The sequence below is a fragment of the Bubalus bubalis genome, chromosome 10 (assembly GCF_019923935.1).
Source record: "Bubalus bubalis isolate 160015118507 breed Murrah chromosome 10, NDDB_SH_1, whole genome shotgun sequence".
Lineage (NCBI taxonomy): Eukaryota > Metazoa > Chordata > Mammalia > Artiodactyla > Bovidae > Bubalus > Bubalus bubalis.
Genome location: NC_059166.1, coordinates 37153104 through 37171365, shown reverse-complemented (window position 1 = coordinate 37171365; position 18262 = coordinate 37153104). Strand labels below are relative to the sequence as shown.

The following is an 18262-nucleotide window of genomic DNA, read 5'->3' as shown; positions in this document are numbered from 1 at the left end:
ATGCTTGCTCCTTGGAAGAAAAGCTATGACCAACCTAGGCAGCATATTAAAAAGCAGAGACATTACTTTGTCAACAAAGGTCCGTCTAGTCAAGTCTGTGGTTTTTCCAGTAGTCATGTATGGATGTGAGAGTTGTACTATAAAGAAACCTGAGCTCTGAAGAATTGATGCTTTTGAGCTGTGGTGTTGGAGAAGACTCTTGAGAGTCCCTTGGACTGAAAGAAGATACAAACAGTCCATCCTTAAGAAAATCAGTCCTCAATATTCATTGGAAGGACTGATGCTGAAGCTGAAGCTCCCATACTCTGGCCACTCATTAGAAAAGACACTAATGCTAGGAAAGTTTGAAGGCAGGAGAAGAAGTGGACGACAGAGGATGAGATGGCTGGATGGTATCACTGACTCAATGGACATGAGTTTGAGCAAGCTCTGGGAATTGGTGTTGGTCAGGGAAGCCTGGCCGGCTGCAGCAGTCCATGGGGTTGCAAAGAGTCAGACATGACTCAGCGGCTGAAATGAACTGAACTGAGCCATGTTTGTTTTCTACATCTGTAACTCATTTCTGTTTTGTAAATATGTTCATTTGTACCATTTTTTAAGACTCCGCATGTAAGCAATATCATCTATTTGTCTTTGTCTGACTTACTTGACTCAGTATGACAGTCTCTATGGCCATCCATGTCACTGTAGGTGGCATATTTCATGCCTTTTAATTCTATTGTGGGGCTCCCCATGTGCTCAGAGGTATGCTTGACAATGCAGGAGACCTTGGGTTGGGAAGATCCCCTGGAGAAGAAAATGGCAACCAAATCCAGTATTCTTTCTGGAGAATCCCATGGACAGAGGAGCGTGGTGGGCTACAGACCATGGGGTTGGATAAGAGTTGGGAGCCTGGTGGGCTACAGACCATGGGATTGGATAAGAGTTGGGAGCCTGGTGGGCTACAGACCATGGGGTTGGATAAGAGTTGGGAGCCTGGTGGGCTACAGACCATGGGGTTGGATAAGAGTTGGGAGCCTGGTGGGCTACAGACCATGGGGTTGGATAAGAGTTGGGAGCCTGGTGGGCTACAGACCATGGGGTTGGATAAGAGTTGGGAGCCTGGTGGGCTACAGACCATGGGGTTGGATAAGAGTTGGGAGCCTGGTGGGCTACAGACCATGGGGTTGGATAAGAGTTGCAGATGATTTAGTGACTACAACAACAACAGCAAATATTCCATTGTATATGTACTGCATCTTAGGAGAAAAAATTTCATAGTATAAATTTCAAGTATATAAAAAGCTATGCAATAGCCTCCAATATATTCTTTGTTTTTCTTATAATGTTAATTTCAGGCATTGAACCAAGAACTTGTCTGGAACAACAGACATTGAAGTAAAATGGATCCTGTTTTCTATGTAACTGCTAAAAGACATATATCTTTAATGATATTATCAGAGTGTTAAACTAGATGTCAGAATTGAACTGGTCTTCAGGCTCTGCAGTTTTTCTTCTCTCACATTAAGTACCTCTTTGAACTTAGTTCCAGAACTGGTTTAAGTATAAGGGGAGTAAAAGTAATGATCACTCATTCAGTAGCTTGAAACTCAGCATCATCACCATGACCACCAATCTCTCTCTCACCTTTTTATTTTTGAATGCTGGGATTCTGATTGCCACTGTTAGTAGGATGCATGGATTAATTAAAATAACTCACTGTTTTTATATGGGTGCAAGCATATTTTTTCAAATTCAGTATCTCAGTAACATCTCTGACATGGATATCCATGTAAGAAAATTTGGAATTGTTCTTAACTCTACCCTCTACTTCATATCTTTAATTTAGTTGTTCCTGAAGTTTATATCCTTTTCATCTCAAAAGTTTGTCTCAGCTATTCATCCAAACTCTTTTTATTCTAGTCAAAGAATTGCATCATTTTGTCTGATCCTTTCATATTGCCTCTTTAGAGATCCATTGCTGTTGGGCTTCCACTTATCATTTATCTTTCAAACCATTCCCAGAAAAATTGGAGTTAACATGTGAAGTGGCAAAGATTCTTGACCCAGCTGTCAGACCACTTGAGATAAAATTCTAGTTCTACCTTGGCAGCCTGACCTTGGATAAGTTACTTATCCACTCTGTGCCTGTTTCTTATTCTATCAACTGGGGGAGAAGAAAGGAGGGAGGGGAAGGGAGAATAAGAATAAGAACAAAAATAAGAAAAAGGTGAAAATTGAAATGGAGATGAATGTTGAGAGTTCATGTTAGATGCTCTTTCTTGTTTTAATAAACTATAAGAGGAAATTAACTGTTGAGATAAAGGGACAAGAAAACTTCAAGCTTGAGTGGAATGGAAAAGAGGCTTGGAAAACCAGGTAAGACTAGTTGTGGATAGATAACCAGTGATAAGTCAAAGTATTAGCATTCTTCAATTAATAACAATTAAACCTATAATGTTTCATATCCTATATTGAGCAGGACTAAGACCATTATGACAAATAACACAAATCGATAACCTTATATCAGTCTTTTTATTCTAACCTTTTGATTAAGCTACCTCAAAATACGTATACGTATCAACCTAAAATATAAAAATACTCATAAACAAAAAAAAATTACATTGAAAAACTGTTGTGAAAGTGTTGCTTTATACCATATAGCTATTATCAATGTCAGAATCTATTGTTTTGCTATTTAGTTGTCCAGTAAATAGAAAAGTACCTCTGGCAATATCACTTTCTTTATTGTCTCTGCTGATGTTTTCCAGAAAGCAGAATATTGAGTCATTGTCCTAAAGTAGAAAAAAAATGTCTGCTGAGGTCTGCTCAGAGGTTTACAATATATTCTAAAGTAAAGTCTAATTTTGTAACTAGGGACTTCTGACCCAATTTCAGAATCCTAAGAAATTTTAGGCCCATGGCAAAAGTCTTAATCTAATGAGTTGGGTTTTAAATTCAATCACAATCTTATATTCTTCTTCTTTCATATGACATTTCTTTATCTCTTTATCAATTTTCTCCAAAAACTAAGCAATATCATATGTCAAAATTACTATATATTTTTGGACCTTGTGAGAAGTTAATCATGCAGTTTTAAACAGAGTCCATAACCAGGTAAGAGGGTGAATTTAGCATTAGATAGACCTGAAATGGATTTTTTTTCCTGTTACTTATTAGCTGTGACTTCAGAGAAGCTATTTAAACTCATTGTACTTTAATTTCCTCTCCAAAATGAAGTAAGAACAAAATAAACATATAGAAAGTTCATAACAGCATATGGCGATGATAATAACTTGCTAAATGTTAACAATTTATATTGAATGTTTGCCTTTCTGCTTGTTTGTCTATCATACAATCTTCCTATGCATAGTGAATTACCCATATAAAAACCCTTGAGAAGAGAATCTACTGTCTTATATGGCAAGTATTTATGATGCTTGCATGTCTAGCCTCCTTTGTACTTAGGCTTGGAAACCAAATGCATGTAGCCAGTATTTTAAATTATGAGATAATGATGCAAAGAAATATACGCAGAAATGAATCATTCTGTAGAAGACCAAGACAGCTGTAGCGGCAACAACCATCGTCCAGGGCAGTGGCAGGGGTCCTGACAATGACTTCAAGAATTGTCAGTGGTGTGTTTTCTGTGGCTTTGAATGTTCAGCAATGATAATAGCACCACAAGAAGTGGTCAGTTTCTGGGGTACGATTTGGCTGCTTCTCTGGATTTGTGGCCTCTGAATCTGGCTCTCCAGCCCCCTCGGCATTTCTTTCAAAACATTCTTTTATCTTGAATCAGCCAGTGTCAGTGTTTGCTGTTCTCAGTGAAGATCCATGACTAATACAAAATTAGGACCAGAAATGCTTGCAGTCAACAAGCTTAAGGGAAATAGGGGATGGGGTGGGAAAAGAGCTCCTGAACACATGCATGTTGACAAGTTTGAGATTTGTTAACTGGCCTAAAGGCAGAAAAATTTTAGCAAATATTAAAGGGTAGAACTCTGATAGCCAATGGCATAGGATACCTGAGCCACTAATTAAATTATCCCCTGGGGTCATCTGCTATAACTCAAAGCAAAGCTGTGAGGGACCAGTGGCTGTTATAGTCAAGTATGAAGGGCAATTCAGTGAGTATGAGAGATTTTTTTCCTAAATGCATGGACATCTCAAAAAAAAAAAAAAAAAAAAGAGAGTTTCAAAATTCTTGACTTAAGGCACAGACTGTAAATAAGAGAATCTTTAGGTCTGTGTTAAAAGAAAAAAGGAACTCTATCATCTTTTGTTATTGTTCAGTCACCAAGTCCTGTCTGACTCTTTGTGACCCAATGAACTGCACCACACCATGCTTCCCTGTCCTTCATTATCTCCCAAAGTTTGCTCACACTCATGCCCTTGAATTGGTGATGCCAGCCAACCATCTCAAGCTCTGGTGTCCCCTTCTCCTCCTGCCCTAAATCTTTCCCAGCATCAGGGTCTTTTTCAGTGAGTCAACTCTTCACATCAGGTGGCCAAACTATTGCAGCTTCAGCATCAGTCTTCTAATGAATATTCAGGGTTGATTTCCTTTAGGACTGACTAGTTTGATCTCCTTGCTGTCCAAGGGACTCTTAAGGGTCTTGTACAGCATCACAGTTCATAAGCATCGATTCTTTGGCACTCAGCTTTCTCTGTGGTCCAATTCTCACATCTTTGCAGAGGCAAACAGGGCTGGTTATCATATATGGAATTTAGAAAGATGGTAACAATAACCCTGTGTAAGAGACAGCAAAAGAGACACTGATGTATAGAACAGTCTTATGGACTCTGTGGGAGAGGGAGAGGGTGGGAAGATTTGGGAGAATGGCATTGAAACATATAAAATATCATGTATGAAACGAGAAAAAAAAATAAAAAATAAAAGGCAGTGGAACTAAGAAACGGATTGGTCATAAACACAGGTGTTGTGGTGGTGCTTTTGTTGATGTTTTGAGGTAGTCAACTGACCATGGAATTTCTAGCACTGAAAAAGAACAGTTCTTTAAAGCCCTACTTGATTTATATATACCAACAACTCTGGGTCTGAAGAACAGAGGCCTGATTTGAACTCATAAGACCTGAGTCTATTTACAGGTTCTCAGTCCCTGGATTAAGGGAGGTGAGATCTGCAGAAGGAGGACCTCTTAGTAATAGCACAATACACAGGATGCCATTAATCAGGATAACCATGCCCCGTGGAAAGAGAAATACAGGAATCAGGAATGGATGATAGCCTGAATGAACACTGGTTTTAGGGGACTAAGTATGCTGATGAGCCACTGGGAAGAGTTAAGACTTAAGGAAGTTAATTGATAAATAGAGTTCTGACCCATGCATACCTCCCATTAGGCTGAGATAAATCCGTCTGTATTCATTAAGATTATGTATGCCTGCAGATAATAGAAAATCCAACTAGTGTGGTTTAAATAATCAAGCATTCATGTTGCAGTTATCCTAGGAGGTGTGGAGGTGACAGATGTCAGTGAGTGGGACAGTTCCGTGATATCAGAGGCTATAGCTCTGTTTCCCTTTGACATTTCCTCACGTCAAAGGACAACCCCTGCAATTCCTGCCTCTGCATTCATGTTCAAGGCAAGGTCAGAGTAAGGGAAAAAGGCTAATATTATGCCTATTGCCCTTTTAGGAAACAATTTTCTAAGAAATAACATCAGTCTAACACACTCTGTTAAGAGATCATTTCTAGGGTTGTGTTGTATGTGTCCACCCTGACAATAAAAAAGTATAGGAAAAACAGGGAAGGTTTGTTGTGCTGCATTCCATTGGACTGAGCACTTTGCTCCCCTGAGTTAGAGTGAGGCTGTTAGCAAGGATGATGTGGGGAATGGATGTTACCAACCAATAAACTCTGCCTCATCACCCCATGTTTATTTTACCACATCTCAAGTGTATGTTTGGAAAACATATATTTCATAAGTAGTGACACTTTCTATTTACCCATCTGAACCATGAAATATAAGTTACTATGGTAGGGAGGAGAGCCAAATGAAATGCCCTGGAGCTTTCCTTTCCAAGCAAGATATTAACTTGAAACCAATATCTTCACCCTGGTGGGTATCAGTACCATTATCAAAGACTTGAAAGAACCACAGAAAGCCCAGCAAGTACCATGCTTCGTTTTTAATGTTGGGATGTCTAAGATACAATGATTTGTCCTGTCCTTTCAAAAGGATCTACCTTCATGTCCTCCAAATTTCACTAATATAGTAGAACCCTGAATTTTTATAGTTCCTTCTCCCTTTTGGGAGCTCATTTGTGTTATCATGACTTCTGATGTAGCTGCCTCCTATTGTTTATGTGGTCCTTTTAGGATGATGTCATTGATATATAGGAAAATAATATGCTATTCTGTGGTTAGTCCAGATGTTCCAGGTCCCCTCTAGCTATATTGTGACAGAATGTGTGTGAGAGAATGAACACGGACTAGGGACAAGATTGCAAATGTTTATGACAAGAATAAGATCCGTGTCCTTAAGTTTTCTTTAGATTTGAAAGCTTGACTAATCACAGTCACTGTGTGTGTGTGTGTGCTGTGCTTAGTTGCTCAGTCATGTTCTACTCTTTGCAATTGCATGGACTCTAGCCCACCAGGTTCCTCAGTCCTTGGGGATTCTCTAAGCAAGAATACTGGAGTGGGTTGCCATGCCCTCCTCCAGGGGATCTTCCCAATCCAGGGATCAAACCCAGGTCTCCAACATTGCAGGCTGATTCTTTACCGTCTGAGCCGCCAGGGAAGCCCATGTGGTGTGTGTGTGTGTGATGTACACAAAGACAACCCCAATATATAAGTTGGTTATTTGGACCTTGGATTATTCCTAAATAAAAGCATATTTTATTCTTAATCAGGTTGGTTACTAGGTCAGTCCACAAAAGCTAATTTAGTCCTATTAGGCTGTAGAGTATATATAGTACGATAGTATGATGTAGATTTTAGATCCCATGAAAAGATAGCCATGAAATGCAGTAGAAGAAAGAAGAGATTTCTCCTTTCTTTAGGTTTAAAGACAAAACTAAGACAAAGCAAAATTTCCCATCTTGATTATTGATCTTTTTGTACTTCTACTTCCTTGTCTGTACTTAGGTTGTTAACGTAGTTATTCAAGTGTAGCACTGATCCAGCCTTAATACATAATCTAAAGGGATCCATGTTTCAAAACTATCAATTTTTAAAAATTAATTTATATTAATATTTATGCCATTGTATTGGCACACAAAAGTGGGAAAGCATTCAATTCAGGTTTATGAAACACCGTGTTGGTAGGCTGTTCCATCTGTATGTCTGCTCCCAAGGTTGGTCCCACAAAGCTGTTCTGCTTTCTATAGGTCCTTCTTTTCTCCATTTCTAAATACATAGATCCCTTAAAAAAACTTAAAGTTCTTCTGGAGATTCCTTTTGTGGCAAAAGATTGGCTTCTGAGTCTGGAGACAATGAGTAAAGGTAGGTGGTTACATTTTGAGGTGATTTGTAAATTGAGTTCTAATGAAACCAAGACATAAAATAAACATTATCTTCTCATTAGGCAGACATCATCATTAGAGAGTTGTTAGTTTTATTCAGGTATGGATGATGCCCTAGATGTCCAAAAGAGGGGAAAAGAGGGACTAAGATAGAGAACTGTTGAAGGGGCAGGACTCCAAATCTCTTCCCTCTTCCCTTCAATGGTAACTTATTCTGCCCAACTCCTGATTGTATTCAGGTACTTTGATCTGGTTTTACAACATTAGATTAACTTTACTGGTTCTCACTGTTTGATTTTCATCTCATACTTTATTTAAAGAAAAGATTCCATTGCACAAAGATTTTTGGGAAGCACTAGATAAAATGATGTTTCATGTCCATTCCAAATCTGAAATTCAGTGGTTTGATACTTAAAATCTCATAACTTAAATCATCCTACAATATTTGAAATATATGAAGTATTTTGTTTGTATTTTCTGATGGATTTGAGAGGAATTAAATAGAATGTTTTTTAAGTTTGATTATAAAAACAAAATTTAAATGTTAATAGTACATTAAATTTTAGAGCAAAAAAGTTTTTTATTTCTTGCAAGGTTTGATATTTTAAAACAGCCTTGAAATTCTATTCTATCATTTCCTAGCACTGTGAACTGGACAAATGTCTTGAACTTCTTATTCTTCAATTTCCTTATCTGTAAAATCTCCTTAGTAGTTAAGACAAAATGGTAAGACATTTAAAAACTTTAGGAGGCTTACTGGAATATAGTATGACCACAATGTAAATTAGTAATTATTATTATTGCTTATGTTGAAAATCAACTCTGTGTTACTTGTTTGATCACTGAAAATTTGAGTAACTAATTTATTAAGCTATTAAAAAAGAAAGAAAGAGTGAAAGAAAGGAAAATTAGGACGTCTAGAATAGTTTGAAGTAGAAACGCAAAAAAGGAGAACAGATGGGCAATATCCAGAAAGAAAATTTTGCTCTGTACTGCCCATCTGCTGCTCTTTGCCTGCATGCTTTGCAAGTAATATAAATTTTCAAATAGCCAAGCAATATAATCCTCAATCTAGTTTAATTTGTGTTTGCACCTCATTGGCTGCTGGCAGAGGAATGGTTAGATTCAGATTTGATGATAAAGCCACATAGTCCTCATGTTTATCCCATGAGAGGCAAAGCTGTAAAAAGATTAAAATTAGTAAGAAGCAATTATTCTCCTTATTAATCAATTCTAGACACATTTGGCAGCTTTTCTCTGGCAGCAGAGATACCATTCAAATAAAGGTGGTAGAAACCTTTTTAACAGTGTTATTTTAATTGAAAGTTTCAAGCTCTCTTTAGTAGCATAACCTTCTTTGCCCAAGAAAATGTTAAGATTAGTGTTTCTCATTTGAAAATTACATAATTTTCTAAAAGCACCATTATCATTCATTCTCTTATTAATTTAAACTATACTTATTCACAGTAAGAATAAATAGATGTTTGTTTGATTCAGAAATTAGAGAATAATGCAATTTCCTCCTAATGGGAAAAAGTTGGTATTATTTTGTCTTCTTTTCACTCCAGGTCAGTTATCAGATGACAATTTTTTTAAAGGTAGTACTAAAATAAATTTCTGTATTTAGTAGGAAGTTATAAGTTTTTATAGAAATAAAGATGGTAAGGGATTAAGTCTATAGTCTAGACCAAATGACCATTTTCAGTTCAGTTCAGTCGCTCAATCGTGTCCAACTTTTTGCAACCCCATGAATCGCAGCACACCAGGCCTCCCTGTCCATCACCAACTCCCAGAGTTCACTCAGACTCACGTCCATCGAGTCAGTGATGCCATCCAGCCATCTCATCCTCTGTCATCCCCTTTTCCTCCTGCCCCCAATCCTTCCCAGCATCAGAGTCTTTTCCAGTGAGTCAACTCTTCCCATGAGGCGGCCAAAGTACTGGAGTTTCAGCTTTAGCATCATTCCTTCCAAAGAACACCCAGGGTTGATCTCCTTTAGAATGGACTGGTTGGATCTCCTTGCAGTCCAAGGGACTCTCAAGTCTTCTCCAACACCACAGTTCAAAAGCATCAATTCTTCGGCGCTCAGCTTTCTTCACAGTCCAACTCTCACATCCATACGTGACCACTGGAAAAACCGTAGCCTTGACTAGATGGACCTTTGTTGGCAAAGTAATGTCTCTGCTTTTCAATATGCTATCTAGGTTGGCCATAACTTTTCTTCCAAGGAGTAAGCATCTTTTAATTTCATGGCTACAGTCACCATCTGCAGTGATTTTGGAGCCCCCCCAAAATAAAGTTTGACACTGTTTCCACTGTTTCCCCATCTATTTCCCATGAAGTGATGGGACCAGATGCCATGATCTTCGTTTTCTGTATGTTGAGCTTTAAGCCAACTTTTTCACTCTCCTCTTTCACTTTCATCAGGAGGCTTTTTAGTTCCTCTTCACTTTCTGCTATAAGGGTGGTGTCATCTGCATTTCTGAGGTTATTGATATTTCTCCTGGCAATCTTGATTCCAGCTTATGCTTCTTCCAGCCCAGCGTTCCTCATGATGTACTCTGCATGTAAGTTAAATAAGCAGGGTGACAATATACAGCCTTGACGTACTCCTTTTCCTATTTGGAACCAGTCTGTTGTTCCATGTCTAGTTCTGTTTCTTCCTGACCTGCATATAGATTTCTGAAGAGGCAAGTCAGGTGGTCTGGTATTCCCATCTCTTTCAGAATTTTCCATAGTTTATTGTCTAGAACAAATGATCATTTTCTCATATAATCAGTCAAGCACTTAAAGATGAATTTTAAAGAGTGACTTTTATTTACTTTTAATACAGCAGAGGAAAGTATACCGAAGGCCTTTTTCCTCCCTTCTCTTGGATGATTCTTGGTACCTATAGGGATGCTGCTGCTGCTGCTAAGTCGCTTCAGTCATGTCCGACTCTGTGCAACCCCATAGACGGCAACCCACCAGGCTCCCCCGTCCCTGGGATTCTCCAGGCAAAAACACTGGAGTGGGTTGCCATTTCCTTCTCCAATGCATGAAAGTGAAAAGTGAAAGTGAAGTCGCTCAGTCATGTCCAATCCTCAGCGACCCCATGAACTGCAGCCTTCCAGGCTCCACCATCCATGGGATTTTCCAGGCAAGAGTACTGGAGTGGGGTGCCATTGCCTTCTCCGGGACCTGTAGGGATAGGTATAGTCTAATGTAGTCAACAACAATTCCAAACTTTCAGGGTCTTACAATAGTAAATATTTATGTCTTACTTGCACTGCATGTCACTCTAAAACCCAGGCTGATGTTCCTGGCTTACTTGGAGCATTGCTAGTCTTCATGACAGAGTGGAGGAGAAGGATAATGAAGCACAGAATGACAAATATCACATTTTCCCACTTCACAGGCCAAAACAAGTCTCACGGCAAGCCTGAGTTCAACACAGTGGGGAGGTGTAATCTCCTCACTGATAGGGTTGATATCTTTTCTGGTACTTGCCACAAATACAGCAAAAAGAGGTCTTGAAAAATTTATTGTAGGCCTGCATTAAAAATGTGTAAGAAGAGAAGAATTTTAATTGTAAGTTGGTCATTTCTCTAGAGTGGAAGGGGTAGAAAAGATCAAATGAGAAGTGAGAAAGTTAAAATTGATCTTTTATCGTGAATATCTCTTCTAGCCTTTCCCAAATTACTCTGAGTGTTTTGAGACTATGTGTCCTGACAAGAACAGAGTGTCAGAATTTTGTAAGGGCATTTTGCTCAGTGATTTAAAATTAAGAGAGTCTGTCAAATCATTTTCTTTCTGAATACCTCTTTTGATGTGTTCTTTTAGTGGAAAATTTCTGTAGTACTACACTAGTTATAATGAACCTATGAGTACTTTGTTATTCTTCATATGTTCCTTTTTATAATTTTTGCCTTCATGTAGATCATGGGAATATTTTGTTCTCAGTTAAACTATGATACAATGTGGGGAAAATAGGTTGGTAAGACATTGATCCTAAAGAACATTATTAGACATTAACATATAAATTTAAACCCTATTTTTTCTCCTCAGAGGAGTGCTGATTCAAGGATCATTCTGTATTCTTAAAACTCTGTAAGTCAAGTTTAATGATGCATTTTATATTTCATATAAGATTTTCAAGTTTATCTGCTAGAGAAGTTACATTAAAAAATCTGAAAGGAACAAATTTCCTCTAAAATAGTAGAAACTGTTTTATAGTATGCTTTATAATTTATATTTGTAACTGTGAGTTAATTATTCTTTGAAATATTTCATCTCTTCTCTTAAGAAGAGAGATGGTAATTACACATTTAAATCTCCGCTTTTTCTCCTAGTCTCTGTGAGAAGGCGTGGGCCTTCCTTTTACTTGCCTTGTTCTTCTCCAGCGAGAGATGTGGTTTGACATTTCTGTTCTCTGTCTCCTTATTCTCTCTTCTCCATGGGAGGTGGAGTGAACTATCTGGTTGATAAACTGGTGAGTGGGATTCAAGCATGTGAAGCTTCGGCCTTTTGCTCTTGGTGTTTGTCTGCCTGGTCTCAGGTTCTCAGCCCCATAACAAAGTTTTATTTGGGTGGGCTCCATGGAGTGCTTGTAGTTCCCCACTTGACTGTCAATAGGTGCATAAGTATCTAACTACCTCCGAGTTGGGGCTTGAGAATTTGCGGCTACACAATTAAGCTACATTCTCCAACAGTACTGTCATGTTATATGTTATACCGATTTCCCACTACCCCTCTGCCTGACTTCCTTGTATAACTTTGAATTGATTCTGAGTTTAGGTAAGGAAAAGCTTGCTGTTCTTCAAACCCTAACCATCTATGCCTCTTTTAACCACTCCCACACGTTGCTCACTTCTGTGGATTAGTGGCTCTACAACACCATGTTATTCTTTCCAACTTTTCTGTTCCTCTTTGCCAGATTGAACTGGAAGATATGAGGATGGAGCTGGCATCTATATTTTCAGAAAAACACATGTTTTTTTATGTGTTCCTAAGTTAAGGAGATACTGACTTATATCAGCTGTATCTGTTGTGTATATTTTAAAGTTTGTGCTTGTATTCTCATTTTATTTATGAATTTTGAGATAAACATGAAATTTACTAAGAAAGGTTATTTGTCCTTTTTCATCTTTTGTTCATTTCTATCCTTTTCTCTCCTAAGAGCTAAAAATTTTCTTGTAGACTTTTAGTATTTGAATTTAAAGTAGGTTATTTAAGATCACTACAAAATTATCCATGAATATATGCATATTGTTTTAAAAAAGCTTTAAATCATATAGAAACATATTTACTAAAACTTGAAAACTCTCCACTAATAAAATTTGCATCCTTATATATAACCATTGAGAATAATCTGGTACTTGTAGATAGAGTTTTATATTCCTGATTTTAATGTAAAAATACATATTGCTTAGAGAAATTGTAAACAATATATCTTGGTGAAATTTCCATGCCTCATTTTGATAATGATATGGGATTCTATAGAAAAGACAGATCATAATTTATCTAACCATTCCCAAAGGGATAGACTAGGTTTCCGATTATGTACCATTGCAATCACTCCTGCTCACTTGTGCAAGAATAGGCTTTCTTCTTAATGCTATGTATGAGAACCTAAAAAACCACATGTTCTTCAAAACAGTGCAATTAAAATACCAGAACATAACATAGAGTTGTGGCAGACTATTCAGTACCTCTGCACATTTGAAACTAGAGCACCGCAAAATCAAATTGATACTTAGGGAGATCATGTGGATGGTCTGGGCAAGAGAGCTTTTTGTGTCTGGTGGCTGCACAGTGGAGATTAAAAATGTGCAAAATCACTAAATAACAATATCGATAAGTGTAGGGCTGGTGGTGCTGAAAGCATACAGATTAACTGGAGCTGTAAACTGGGTGTATGCCACGAAGGCAGCAATACGAATTGCCAAAGATGAAAGCGACATGAGGCGGATGGTGAGCCATCAAGGGGGAGGCCTGGGCTCAGGCACTTACTTTATTTTCTAAAATAAAGCTGATTGGAGTCCTGATACTACTGCATCAGCCCAGCTAAGGGCTTTTCCCTTTTCTGCTTAAGGTTGTATTTTTCTCTTGCTTTCTCTGCTTCCTTTGTCTGGAAAAATAATGTATAAATCTACACAGCTTCTGTGTTTTGCATCTTCTCCCTTATGAATCAAATATGAGTGATTCACATTAGAGAAACAAGGGCTGAGGTAAAACAGACTGTGTTTGTGAAACATACATTTCTGCAAGTGGAATAATTGGGCCAAAGGCAATGTATGTTTCACATGTGTGGATCCTGTCAAACTGTTCCTCAAAAGAATAATAAGATTCATGAACAAAGAATATGAGAAAGTCTGTTATGCTATTATTATTTTTACCAGCACTAAATTGAATTAACCTTTAAATTTTGTGATCAATTTATTTGATTTAGAGTGGAAAATATTTTACTGTTTTCATTTAGATTTCTGAGATAACTGGTTGAACAATTTTTATATCTTTAAAAAACTGAATCTTCTTATGAGTTATTTGTTGATATTCTTCGCCTACTTTTATATTGGATTGTTTACTTTCCTGTCAGTGGTTCATAGAAACTCAAAAAAATGTACATAAACCATGTACCCATGAATGGTTTGAAAACAATTTCTCACAGTCTTTGACCTATAGTTTAACTTTGCATGTGGCTTCTTACATTTTTATGAGTTCAAGTAATTTTTCTCTTGTGGTTCTGAGCTTTGTGATTTGTTTATAGAGAACTTTCAAGCCCCATATTATCTACATAATCTCTGATATTTTCGTTTATACTTTTTTAAGTGATTTTGTTTTGTTATAATTTGAATTCCTATGGTATTTATTTTTATGTAAGCTATGCAGTCATAATTTAATTTTTTTTTCTCAACTGATAATCAGTTCTGGGTGCTATCCTTTCTTTGTTCATGTATATTTATAAATCTGAAAATAAACTTAAATTGATCTGTTTCCCTATGGCTAAAGTGTTCCATGGTTCTTTTTTCTTTCCTCCAGTTTCCAAAGGTTTTATTGGTAAACTAGCTTTACAGAAGAATGATCAATCCTACTGCATCTAAGTAAGAAGAGCTGTATCCAGGGACACATCAAGTGGTGCCCAGGAGGCTCCTGCTTTGTCCACTTCTTTTTCATGGATCCAGTCATAAGCACAAGACATGTCATCAACCAATTCTTCCGGCTTAAACCATAGGCTGGTTTGTTTTTCAGGACTTTCTACTGAATTACTAACACAAATGATGTTCCTGCCAACTTGAGTGCAGAGATCCCGAGAACGGTGCCCAACTTAGAGTCTGCCAGGTTGTCTCCCCAAACATGAGCCTTCCCTGACTTAACCATATCCAGGCCCTTCCAGACCATGGCCGCAACTGATCTTGAGTCCATGCACTTCTCTATCCCTGGGAAGAATGAGCGGTCTTTCAGAGCAACATATTGCTGCTCAAAGTGTTCATCAGAGACCTGAAGGAACATCATGGCCACAATATAGAATCCTTCTTGTTCAAAGGCCTGATGATCTTGCCCATAAGGCCTCGGTGCACATCATCTGATGGCAATGAAGGTGCTCTGGATGTCAGCTAAGTTCAGGAAGCTAGAGGGATGTGGATGACTCCTGTTCTGCTGTAGCAGAGCTGAACCTGGAGACTCTGTATCTTTAAATTAAAATTTTGTTTGACTAATTGTAAACATTTCTTTTTTCCCCTAAAAACCTTCAGAGTGACAAAGACACTCTGCTTGACCAAACTGTAGTCAGGTGTTTCTGAGGTCTTTTCTGGACTGTGCCTCAACCTTGGGCTTTAGTCACCATCCTTGTAGAGTCAAGTTTTAGCAATAATCTTCCTGAGTCAGTTTAGAAACATTTCCCCTACCTATGCTATCTGATCACCCGTGATATATGATCAAAATTCTCATCCCCCATCACTCCCCACCCTCCATATCTCATCACTCTGACTTGCCTTCTGCAAAATTAAATGCATATATAGGAAATGTAAATAAATAAACTTTCAAATGAGTTTCTTGGGGTAAGTTTGTAAAGTTTATGCATCTGAAGTTATCAAAGTTTAAAGCAGCACCAAGATATTTGGGACACGTTATCTATTGATTGAATACAATTTGTACAAGATGTCATTCAATATAAATTCTTTAAAGAAAAAGGACATTTCATTGTAAATGGAGGGGAAAAGTTTTATTTGCATTTTATCTTGAAAATAAGATAAAAATTAAAGAATAAATATTTTTCTTAATTTTATTAAAATAAGGGATATAATTTTTTTGGATCATTAATTTTATTTTGTTTTTTAAATTAATTTATTTTTTAACTGAAGGATAATCACTTTACAGAATTTGTTGTTTTCTGTCAAACCTCAAAATGAATAAGCCATAGTTTAACGCTGGACTGGAAGAAGCACAAGCTGGAATCAAGATTGCCAGGAGAAATATCAATAACCTCAGATATGCAGATGACACCACCCTTATGGCAGAAAGTGAAGAGGAACTAAAAAGCCTCTTGATGAAGGTGAAAGTGGAGAGTGAAAAAGTTGGCTTAAAGCTCAACATTCAGAAAATGAAGATCATGGCATCTGGTCCCATCACTTCATGGGAAATAGATGGGCAAACAGTGGAAACAGTGTCAGACTTTATTTTTCTGCTCCAAAATCACTACAGATGGTAACTGCAGCCATGAAATTAAAAGACGCTTACTCCTTGGAAGAAAAGTATGACCAACCTAGATAGCATATTGAAAAGCAGAGACATTAATTTGCCAACAAAGATCTGTCTAGTCAAGGCTATGGTTTTTCCAGCAGTCATGTATGGGTGTGAGAGTTGGACTGTGAAGAAGACTGAGCGCCAAAGAATTGATGCTTTTGAACTGTGGTGTTGGAGAAGACTCTTGAGAGTGCCTTGGACTGCAAGGAGATCCAACCAGTCCATTCTGAAGGAGATCAGCCCTGGGATTTCTTTGGAAGGAATGATGCTAAAGCTGAAACTCCAGTACTTTGGCCGCCTCATGGGAAGAGTTGACTCATTGGAAAAGACTCTGATGCTGGGAGGGATTGGGGGAAAGAGGAGAAGGGGACGACAGAAGATGAGATGGCTGGATGGCATCACTGACTCGATGGACGTGAGTTGGAGTGAACTCCAGGAGTTGGTGATGGACAGGGAGGCCTAGCGTGCTGCGATTCATGGGGTCGCAAAGAGTCGGACAGGACTGAGCGGCTGATCTGATCTGATCTGATCTGATACAAATATCCCCTCCCTTTTGAAGCTCCGTCCCAACTCCTTCCCCATTCCACCCCTCTAGATTGATACAGAGCCCCTTTTTGAGTTTCCTAAGCCATACAGAAAATTTCCATTGGCTGTCTATTTTACATATAGTAATGTAAATTTCCATGTTACTCTTTCCATACATCTTACCCTCTCCTCCTGTCTCCCCATGTCTGTAAGTCTATTCTCTATGTCTTTTTCACCATTGTGCTAAGTCACTTCAGTCGTGTCCAACTCTGTGCAACCCCGTAGACGGCAGCCCACCAGGCTTCCCCGTCCCTGACATTCTCCAGGCAAGAACACTGGAGTGGGTTGACATTTCCTTCTCCAATGCATGAAAGTGAAAAGTGAAAGTGAAGTTGCTCAGTCGTGTCTGACCCTCAGCGACCCCATGGACTGCAGCCTTCCAGGCTCCTCTATCCATGGGATTTTCCAGGCAAGAGTACTGGAGTGGGGTGCCATTGCCTTCTCCATTTTCACCATTGCTGCCCTGTAAATAAATTCTTCAATACCATTTTTCTAGATTCTGTATATATGTGTTAAAATACGATATTTATCTTTCTCTTTCTGACTTACTTCACTCTTTATAATAGGCTCTAGATTCATCCACTTCATTAGAACTGACTCAAATATGTTCCTTTTTATGGTTGAGTAATATTCCATTGTGTATATGTACCACAACTTCTTTATCCATTCATCTGTCGATGGACATCTAGGTTGCTTCCATGTTCTAGCTATTGTAAATAGTGCTGCAGTGAACAATAGGATACATGTGTCTTTTTCAATTTGGTTTCCTCAGGGTATATGCCTAGGAGTGGGATTGCTGGGTCATATGGAGGTTTTATTCTTAGTTTTTTAACAACTCTCCATACCATCTTCTATAGTGCCTGTATGAATTTATATTCCCATCAATGGTGCAAGAGTATTGCCTTTTCTCCACACCATCTCCAGCATTTATTGTTTGTAGACTTTTTGATGATGACCATTCTGAATGGTGTGAGGAGATATTTCATTGTAGTTTTGATTTGCATTTCTCTAATAATGAGTGATGTTGAGCATCTTTTCATGTGTTTGTTAGCCATCTGTATATCTTCTTTGGAGAAATGTCTGTTTAGGCCTTTTTCCCACTTTTTGATTGGGTTGTTTGTTTTTCTAGTATTGAGTTATATGAGCTGCTTGTGTATTTTGGAAATGAATCCTTTGTCACTTGTTTCACTTGCTATTATTTTCTCCTATTCTGAGGGTTGTCTTTTTACCTTGCTTATAGTTTCCTGTGCTGTGCAAAGCTTTTAAGTTTAATCAGGTCCCACTTGTTTACTTGTTTTTATTTCCATTACTATAGGAGGTGGGTCATTGAGGATCCTGCTTTGATTTATGTCATCGAGGATTCTGCCTATGTTTTCCTCTAAGAATTTTATACTTTCTGGTCTTACATTTAGGTCATCAATCCATTTTGAGTTTACCTTTATGTATGGTGTTAGGAAGTATTCTAATTTCATTCTTTTAC

At 38.0% G+C, this 18262-nt stretch overlaps 1 pseudogene; it reads right to left on the bottom strand.

Annotated features, from left to right (window-relative positions):
- Positions 1 to 14520: 14520 nt before the first annotated feature.
- LOC123464636 lies at positions 14521 to 15298 on the bottom strand (annotated as a pseudogene).
- Between the last annotated feature and the right edge of the window lie 2964 nt (positions 15299 to 18262).